Source organism: Schistocerca cancellata, chromosome 7, assembly GCF_023864275.1.
Source record: "Schistocerca cancellata isolate TAMUIC-IGC-003103 chromosome 7, iqSchCanc2.1, whole genome shotgun sequence".
NCBI lineage: Eukaryota > Metazoa > Arthropoda > Insecta > Orthoptera > Acrididae > Schistocerca > Schistocerca cancellata.
This window is the reverse complement of record NC_064632.1, coordinates 201,131,881-201,142,041: the sequence shown is the minus strand read 5'-3', so window position 1 is coordinate 201,142,041 and position 10,161 is coordinate 201,131,881. Positions and strand designations below refer to the sequence as shown.

General features: G+C 40.5%; 1 non-coding gene across 1 annotated transcript; it reads left to right on the top strand.

Annotated features, from left to right (window-relative positions):
• The first annotated feature begins 2,934 nt into the window (after positions 1–2,934).
• On the top strand, positions 2,935–3,008 carry Trnas-cga (transfer RNA serine (anticodon CGA)). The gene has a single exon. It is a non-coding gene; the product is annotated as a tRNA-Ser (tRNA).
• Positions 3,009–10,161: the final 7,153 nt, after the last annotated feature.

The following is a 10,161-nucleotide window of genomic DNA, read 5'->3' as shown; positions in this document are numbered from 1 at the left end:
GTCCATTCCTCTCCAATGAACTGCCTATTCAGCTATTCCTCTCCCCTGTACTGCCTATTGAGCCATTCCTTACAGCTGTATCTATAACCTTGAAGAATTTCACGCTTATCAAGAGTACTCCCATGCCCCACTTCATTGTGTATTGATTTTTTATGACTAATCACTTAAACTTCAGTCTACTCTTCATCACCACTATATTGTGACTTGAGTCTATATTTTCTCCTGGGTATGCCTTATAATCCAGTATCTGATTTCGGAATCTCTGTCTGATCATGATGTAATCTAACAGAAATCTTCCCATATCACCCGCCCTTTTTCAAGTATACCTCCTCCTCTTGTGATTCTTGAACAAAGTATTCACTATTACTAGCTAAAATTTATTACAGAACTCAATTAGTATTTCTCATCTTGTAAGGTGTCAAACAAATAACACACCTTACATTGAATTAATGAAACAATTCCGGTTAACTCGATATGTCACACAACATAGTTATGTGAGAATGTACGAGTCTTATTGATAGGCAAAACGAATAAACGAATAAACTAACCGACATTTCGTAAATCTAAACCACTACCAATCACACTAGTAATTGTATACCAGTAATTTCGTAGACCAAAGCTACAAGATGCAGTTTTGAAGGAAGAATTTTTCCGACAGAATGCCAGTCCCACATTCGGCTGAAAGTTTTACAGCGGGACAGCTAGTGGACACAATAAGAAGCCGGAGCCACTGCGTAGGCCGCCGTCAAAAGCAGCCCTTGTTCCTGCTTTTAACAATGACCTTTCAGAAAGCCTTTCTACAGGGACACGCGTGAAATGCCGGATAAACGTCCAGAGAAACCCAACTCAAAACATTGGTGACGCATTGTAGCCACCTGTGTTAAAATTAGCATGAAAGATAAAGCTGTGTATCTCAGTGTTACGTAGCAGAAGTTAAACTCTGCCCTACGAAAGAAGCGACGCCTGTGATACGCTACAAAACCTCTAGTGGGTGGAGTTATAAAAAGTATGAATGCTCAGATTGACCAGAAAGAAAACTCGTGGCAACCAGCTTCGATATAGGCAAATTGCAGAGAGAGTAATTTACTTCTTGTCTTTCAGCAAATCATCGAGTGTTTGAGCAAGGCGACTCGCGCCACGCTGACACGATTGTGTCATTATGTGAACACTTAACTCTTAAGGAGTTAAACTGCAAAGTCTCCTAGTATGAGGATTGCACGGAGCGCTGACAGTTAACACTTGCAAGCGATTTGAGGGCAATGACGTATGTGCTATTCCAGCCAAATAGCGTGTACCATGAAAATTAACTTAGCTAGGTAATAAATAGGAGTCTTGGCTTCACTGAAGACGCAGGAAATGTATCCAACTGGTATTTAACAGTTGAGAGATATTTAGAATAGATTCACAAGTTCGCAACTCACGCTGACAGCAGCCACTGCCGCCGCTGATGACAGGTAAACACATGCACTCACACTACGCCAGCAAGTGATATTCAATTGACACTCAGAACCTAGGTCATCTCCATCTCTCCTAACTTTTTCGTACATACAACCATGATCTGCAATTAAACATATTCACAATTGTCAGGCTTAATTATAGCAGAAACGGGAGATATCTGATTTAACGAAAAGAATTCATCAGCCACTGTAGAGTACTTTATACTCTTAAGTTATGGAGTTGTTTTAAGAGTGTACTTCTTTTTATTGCTCTTTACCTAGTCCATCCATTAATTGGTTATTTTAATTGTACATTTTGGCGTAATTGACATCTGTGACCCCAACTGTATTTAATCTGTTAATTATCGACCCCCAGACATGGTCATCAACCATCTTACCATTAAAGAACCTTATAACAGTTAGGAATTACACTTCACAGTTGTGAACACCCAATATCAATATTTTACCATCCTGTACGTAATTTTACTAACATTGCTACGTCATGAAGACATACTTAGAGTAAAACTAGACCTTAATAACGAAAATCTAAGATTTTCATTATTGCTAACATATATTTATGCCAGAAACCGTACACTAATTTCTGTTAGCAATAACTTTTCCTTTACAGGGAGAATAATCAGACCGAAATTGACATCATTGTCTGATTACATCACTGCCCGTACTGCTGCACACTTCTGAACTCTGCATGTATGAGATGGTATTTTCCTACCTTGCAGGCCGTAGGTTCAACATCAAATTCCTAAAACACTAACAAAGCGTCAATGCGCAACTGTGATAGAGAGATAGACCAGAACCAGTCTCACATTTGTTAGACTTTTCTCATTTCTTGTCCCAACCCCATATTCTACTGTAACCTTTCCTTCTACTCCTTCCCCGAACTGCATTCCAGTAACCCACAACTAATGAGGATAATTTTTCAATATATTAGATATCACAGTTCCTGATGGGGCTGCAACTTGCTAAAAATTCTTATATTAGAATTTCACCTCACTTTAAGTACTGTGTTACCCTTTCAGTATCCTCCTATACTTTCTCTGTCTCTTCATCTTCAGCTTGCGACATCGGCATGTATACCTGAACTATCGTTGTTGGTGTTGGTTTGCTGTCTATTCTGATAATAACAACCCTGAATGAGATTTTCACTTTGCAGCGGAGTGTTCGCTGATATGAAACTTCCTGGCAGATTAAAACTGTGTGCCGGACCGAGACTCGAACTCGGGACCTTTGCCTTTCGCGGGCAGGTGCTCTACCAACTGAGCTACCCAAGCACGACTCACGCCTCGCCCTCACAGCTTTACGTCTTTATTTCATTCTGGAAACATCCCCCAGGCTGTGGCTAAGCCATGTCTCCGCAATATCCTTTCTTTCGGGAGTGCTAGTTCTGCAGGTTCGCAGGAGAGCTTCTGTTAAGTTTGGAAGGTAGGAGACGAGGTACTGGCGGAAGTAAAGCTGTGAGGGGGAGGGGGGGCGTGAGTCGTGCTGGGTAGCTCAGTTGGTAGAGCACTTGCCCCCGAAAGGCAAAGGTCCCGAGTTCGAGTCTCGGTCCGGCACACAGTTTTAATCTGTTAGGAAGTTTCAAGAACAACCCTATCACTGCGCTGTTCACAGTAACACACTCCTTGCCCTACCTTCCTATTCATAACAAATCCGTCTCCCATTATGCCATTTTCTGCTGTTGCTGGTATTAGCTTATACTGATCCGACCAGAAATCTTTGTCTACTTTCCATTTCATTTCACTGACCCCTACTATATCTTGACTGAGCCTTTGCATGTTCCTTTTCAGATTTTGTAGTTTCCTTACCATGTTCAAGCTTTTGACGCTCCACACTTTGACTCGTAGAACGTTATCTTTATGTTGATTATTCAGACTTTTTCCCATGGTAACCTCCCTCTCGGCAGTCCCTCCCAGAGGTCTGAATTGGGGACTATTCCAGAATCTTTTGATAATGGAAAGATCATCATGACACTTTTTCGATTATAGTCACATGTTCTGTGGATACACATTATGCGTCTTTAATGCAATGGATTCCATTGCCTTCTCATGTTGTTCATCACTGCTAATTCTTCCGCCTGTAGGGGCAGTTTCCCACCCCAAGGACAAAACAGTGCCAAAAACCTCTGTCCACTCCTCCTTCCTTTTTGACAAGGCCATTGGCAGATTGAGGGTGACTTCTTATGCCGGAAGTCTTTGGCCGCCAAGGCTAACTAATAATCAAAATTTTAGTGGTGGTACGTTTAGAACCAGGGATCGACGACGTTTTCATTATTACTCAAAGTCTCTACCCTTACACCACAGGTTCATTATGCTTCATATTATATAAATGCTTAATTTTACTTAGTCTCAAACCTATTTATCGCTCCAAATTGTAATGCCACAGCATTTATTTGGTTTGCTTAGACGGAGACAGATCTTCGTGAGTCACACCACTAAAACTTATTTACTTATTATTTATTCAAACGCCTAGTTCCGTAGGACAAACTGAGGAGGAAATCTCCAAGGTTATGGAACGTGTCAGGACATGAAATTACAACATAAAGGTAACAACAGATAAATTAAAATGTTTATCAATCCACAAAAAAATGTTAAGCCATAAATTTAAGTAAACTGGATCAACAATACAACACAAGAATCAGCTTAATTTCTCAAGGAACTCTTCAACAGAATAGAAGGAGTGATCCATGAGGAAACTCTTCTGTTTCGATTTGAATGTGTGTGGATTACTGCTAAGATTTTTGAATTCTTGTGGTAGCTTATTGTAAACGAATGCAGCACACCTTTCTGCACAAGAGTTAATTAAGTGCAATCCAAATGCAGATTGGATTTCTGCCGAATATTAACCGATTGAAAGCTACTAAATTTTGTGAATATGCTGATTTTGTTAACAAGAAACGACATTAAAGAACATATTTACTGAGAGGCCAATGTCAGAATACCCAGGGGTCGACCTCATGTAAGATTAGATGACTGTTAATTGCATAAACTTTGTGTGTAATTTTAATGGTTTATATTCATACAGGTGTAACGTGTAATTCCACTTACTAAGTTCAGCTACAATCACAGTTTTTCCATGTTGTTCTATCAGATCACTTTGCGACGTTAGAGGCGGCACTGTTGTGTTACTGAGTTTGTGAAACACTTCTTCCTATGTTGCAGGAACATAATTATTAAGAGAACTGGTGTGTCTTACAGCCAGCTGGCAAATAAGAAACGTAATACTGCTTATTAGGTTTTTATTTGTATTTACGACCAGAATCGGCCACTGAGATCATGAGACATATTGATAGCATCGAACATCATATGCAAATATGGAAAACATTTTGTTTCTTTTGAGTCATCAGTCTTCTGTCTGGTTTGCGCGGCCCGCCAGGAATTCCACTCCTGCGAGAACCTCTTCATCTTAGAGTAGCACTTGCAACCTATGTCCTCAATTATATGCTGTATATAGTCCAATCTCTGTCTTCCTGTACAGTTTTTGCCCTCTACAGCTCCCTCTACTACCATGCAAGTCAATCCCTGATGTTTTAACAGATGTCCTATCACCCTGTCCCTTCCCCTTCTCAGTGTTCTCAACCTAATCATTTCCTCGACGATTCTGCGGAGAACCTCCTCATTCCTTACCTAATCAGTCCCCGTACTTGGTCTGTAACGCCACATCTCGATTCTCTTCTCATCCGCTTTCCCCACAGTCCTTGTTTTACTACCATACAATGCTGTGCACCCAACGCATTCTCTAAAACTTCTTCCTCAAATTAAGGCCATGTCTGATACTAATGGACTTCTCTAGACCAGGATACCCCTTTTGCCAGTGCTACTCCGCTTTTGATTTCCTACTTACTCCGCCCATTACTGCTTATTTTGCAACCTAGGCAGCAGAATACCTTAACCTCATCTACTTCGTGACCAACAGTCCTGATGTAAAGTCTCTCGCTGTCCTCGTTTGTGCTACTTCTCATTACTTTATTCTTTCTTCGATTTACTCTAAATCCATATTCTGTACTCACTAGACTGTTCATTCCATTCTGCAGATCCTGTAATTCTTCTTCACTTTCACTCAGGTTAGCAATGTTATCAGTGAATCATTTCATTGATATCCTTACACCTTAAATTTCAATTGCACTCCTGAACCATTCTTTTATGTCCATCATTGCTTCTTCGATGTACAGATTGAACAGTAGGGGCAAAAGACTACGTCGCTGTCTTACACCCTTTTTAATCCGAACGTTTCTTTCTTTGTTGTCCGCTCTTATTATTTCCTTCTGGCTCTTGTAAATATTGTATATTACCGGTCTCTCACTATAGCTCACCACCCTTTTTCTCAGAATTTCGAACATCTCACACTATTTTACATTGTCGAACGCTTTTTACAGGTCAAAATATCCTATGAAAGTGTCGTGATTAGTCTTTAGTCTTGCTTCCATTATCAAACGTAATGTCTCTCGGGTGCCTTTATCTTTTATAAAGCAAAACTGGTCGTCATCTAACAGATTCCCAATTTTCTTTTCCCTTGTTCTGTGAATTATTCTTCTCAGCATTTGAGATGCATGACCTGTTAACCTAATCGCTCGATAATTCTCGCACGTGTCAGATCTTGCAGTCTTCGGAATAGTGTGGGTGATGTTTTTCCGAATGTCTGCTGGTATGTCGCCAGACTCATACAGTCTACACACATAAGTGAATAGCCGTTTCATTGCCATTTCACCCAATTATTTTAGAAATTCTGACAAAATGTTATCCATCCCTTCTGCCTTATTTGATCTTAAGTGCTCCAAAGCTCGCTTAAATTCTGATTCTAATACTGGGTCGCCTGTCTCTTCTAAATCGACTCCTGTTTGTTTGCTTTTTTTTTCTATCACATCAGAGACAGCCCCCTCCCCCCCCCCCCCCTCCTCAGTGAGGTCTTCAATGTACTCTTTCCACCTATCCGATCTCTCCTCTGCATTTATCAGTGGAATTCCCTTTACACTCTTAACATCGCCGCCGTGCTTTTAATTTCACCGAAGGTTATTTCGACTTTCCTACATGCTGAGTCAGTTATTCCGACAATGATTTCTTTTTCGATTTCTTCACATTTTTCATGCAGCTCTGTTATCTTAGCTTTCTACCACTTCCTATTTATTTCATTCCTCGGCGACTTGTATTTCTGTATCACTGAAATTCCCTGAACATTTTTGTGCTTCTGTCTTTCATCGATCAACTGAAGTATTTCTTCTGTTACCTATCGTTTCTTCGCAGTTACCTTCTTTGTACCTATTATTTTCTTTCCAACTTCTGTTATTGCCCTGTTTTGACATCTATAGTCTTAGAGAACTTGAAGCGTGTCTCGTCATCCCTTAGTCTTCTGTATTCCACTTCTCTGCGTGCTGATTCTTCCTGACTAATCTCTTGAACTACAGCCTACTCTTCATCACCACTACATCGTGATCTATCTATATTTGCTCCTGGGTACGCCTTACAATCCAGTATCTGATTTCGGAATCTCTGTCTGACCATGATGTAATATAACTGAAATCTTACCGTATTACCTCCTCCTCTTGTGATTCTTGAACAGAGTGTTCGCCACGTCTACCTGAAATTTATTACAGAATTCTCTTCGTCTTTCTCCTGTCTCATTCCTTGTCAAAGCCAATATTCTCCAGTGACCTTTTCTTCTATTCTTCCCCTACAATTGCATTTCTTTCCCCTGTGACTATTAGATTTTAATTTCCCTTTACGTACTGTATTACCCTTTCAGAATACCCATACACTGACGACTACGACATCTGGATTAGCCTGTGCATTTCCCCTTTCAAATTTTCTAGCTTCCCTGCCATTTCAAGCGCAGAAGTATGAGGTCTGAACAATTGTTTAAAGTGTGAGATCAGAGTGTTGAATGATGGTCATTGCAGACCAATGGGTGATGAGTGGAGAATGATGGTCTTTAACATTTCTTTGGTGTAGAAACTAAAAGTTTTATCATCTTAAAGTTTCTCATCATAGTGAGCGGGATATAAAAATTGCAGGATGATTGTGTGTCAGGTGTTGGAATATATTTCCTGCATTGGAGTATTAATAGCGTTTCATTCCACAACTAATATATCGGAAACCACTCAGCTTTAACATTATAGCATGCTTAAGTGCAGAACTGAGTAGCCTTAGGACGGTGTGTTTATGTTCTACAATCATTTCTCTCTTTCCAGTAACTTCTTGTTACGGACTCCAAACGCTATGAAAATACTCCTGAATTCGCAGCACACGCCATTTGCGTAAAATTTTTGAAACTGCTTCTATCTGAACTTCCATCATGCATAAAACACATGCTTCTTCTTCTTAACAATCTTTTATATCACCATAACGCTTTCAAATGTTTCAGACGACTCATATCTACTACACATCAATAACGAGACCTAAGAGAGTTCATCTGGTCTTGGATGAGTGCCCTGAGTAAAACAGTCTTCGCAGAATGGCGGTTACGGTACTGGAATGAGGATACTAGCCTATATCACTAGTGTTGGTCGACTGAGCAAGTTTTGAACACGTGTTATGCTCTTTCTGAAAGCAGTGTCCAAGTGTATTGAATCCACGGAACTCACCTCCGTCTGATCCATGGGGATACCGGGAGATGGAAGCGCAACTGCCGGCATGACGGATGCGTGTGCAGGCCTCTAGTAGTGCTCTCCTGTAGTGCTCTTCTGTAGCTGGCAGACGGCGCGCGCTTCGCGACCGCGAGTGTGAGTGATCGAAATGTTTTCTTTCTCGCCAGATGTGTTTAGTATGAGGTGGAAACGTTGTGGTGGTGGTGGTGATTAATCAGGCTGCGTGAGGAGAAGTGTCCTTGTGTTCTCAAACATCAGACCTCGGATAAATTTAGCACTGCGAACAATTTGTGCCGAGTGCTTTTTTCTTTCAAAATCTAATTACATGATCTGCAAAATGTGTGTGTGTGTGTGTGTGTGTGTGTGTGTGTGTGTGTGTGAGTGAGTGAGTGTAATATGTGCGATTCTCAAATCTTCGAGAGCACGTGTATGTATCATTATGAAGAAAATTGTCATACGGGGTAGTGAGCGTTTTAAGTGGTCTGTTTCATTTAAACCTTCCAGAGATTTTTTCCATACCCTGTCTCCCGTAAATTGTTAAATAATTGATGTGATAGGGTGGTGCAAATGGACTATTTCCAGCCATTTTTGATATCGCAGTTGTGTCAGCTCCCCCTTTGCTCTGTGATGTCATAAGAGTGGGCTATCTTTCCCACTTAAATAAAAAAAGGACCACAGTCCAACATTTTCCAAAAATTTAATTACTTACTTTAATTAATGTCTAAATAAATAAACAATGTGTTGCTCGAATTTACCACCCATTTCATAAGATCCTCCCAGTCCTGCAGCCCGACACAGAATGACTCTTTTCCCCATCAGTTCACAAGTAGGAGATGGTAGGGGAACTGGGGGATAGGAGGAGAATGGGTGGGCGGATGTGCAACAACATCATCTGCTGATGAAGGTGAACATATAAAATTTGAAATTAGCGCCATTTTCTTATTTCCCGCCATTTTTTAATTTCCCACCAATTTAATTACATGCATATCAATGTAATTAATTCTTTAATATGCATATCAATTTGACTGTGATGTTTCCACATCAACCCCCACTGGGAGTGCAGGTGTGCCAGTCGCCATCTTGAATATATTTGGCAACAATGCAAACTGTGCAGGTTTCGACTTTATCCCCCTGTTCCCAACGGGTGGCATGTAGTTCACTTGCTTACAAGGAAATATATCTGTTATATCTTTTATCTTATTAAAGAAACAATGGTTCTGCTTCCTGTTTCTGCCCTGTACCTGATTTCTTGCCATTCTCTATCAATGCATGACTTTATTTCATTATATGATGCGACATTTCTGACGAGTATCCCCTTTGCCGTATCATATTTGCCGCTTTTGAGCCAATATTGTGCACCAATCTATGACTAGAGGTAGCAAGCCAAGTATCACAAGCAGCTCCTTAGTCGGTGTTGATCTATACGTGTCTGCTAGGTGCAGGTGTGCTGCTCGCCGTAGAGCCTGTGCAGTCCTTAACTTTCAGGCTATGTGATCCCAAAGTTTGACTCGTAGCGCAAAATAGCGGGTAGGATTGCGTTATGGTACGTTCTTAAAGCATTTAGTGGCATCTGAAAACATATTAGCTACTTGTTACTAGTTTATTTATGATTTTAATGCCTCTCTGGCAGACGAATTACAAATGTGCATAAAAGTTTCGCCTTTCGTCGATGTTAAATCCAAGGTACCGACGTACTCCTTATCTTTTCACATATTGGTCATTTATTCTGACTGTCGGATTTCTCATGCTTGATAATGGTCCTCTAGCAACATATGAAACAGGAAGCCACCTGGTAGAATTTTGCACAGAGCATAACTTAAACATAGCTAACACTTGGTTCAAAAATCATGAAAGAATGCTGTATACATGGAAGAAGCCTGGGGATACTGGAAGGTTTCAGATAGATTATATAATGATAAGACAGAGATTTAGGAACCAGGTTTTAAATTGTTAGACATTTCCAGGGGCAGATGTGGACTCTGACCACAATGTATTGGTTATGAACTGTAGATTAAAACCGAAGAAACTGCAAAAAGGTGGGAATTTAAGGAGATGGGACCTGGATAAATTGAAAGAACCAGAGGTTGTAGAAAGTTTCAGGGAGAACATTAGGGAACGATTGACACGAAT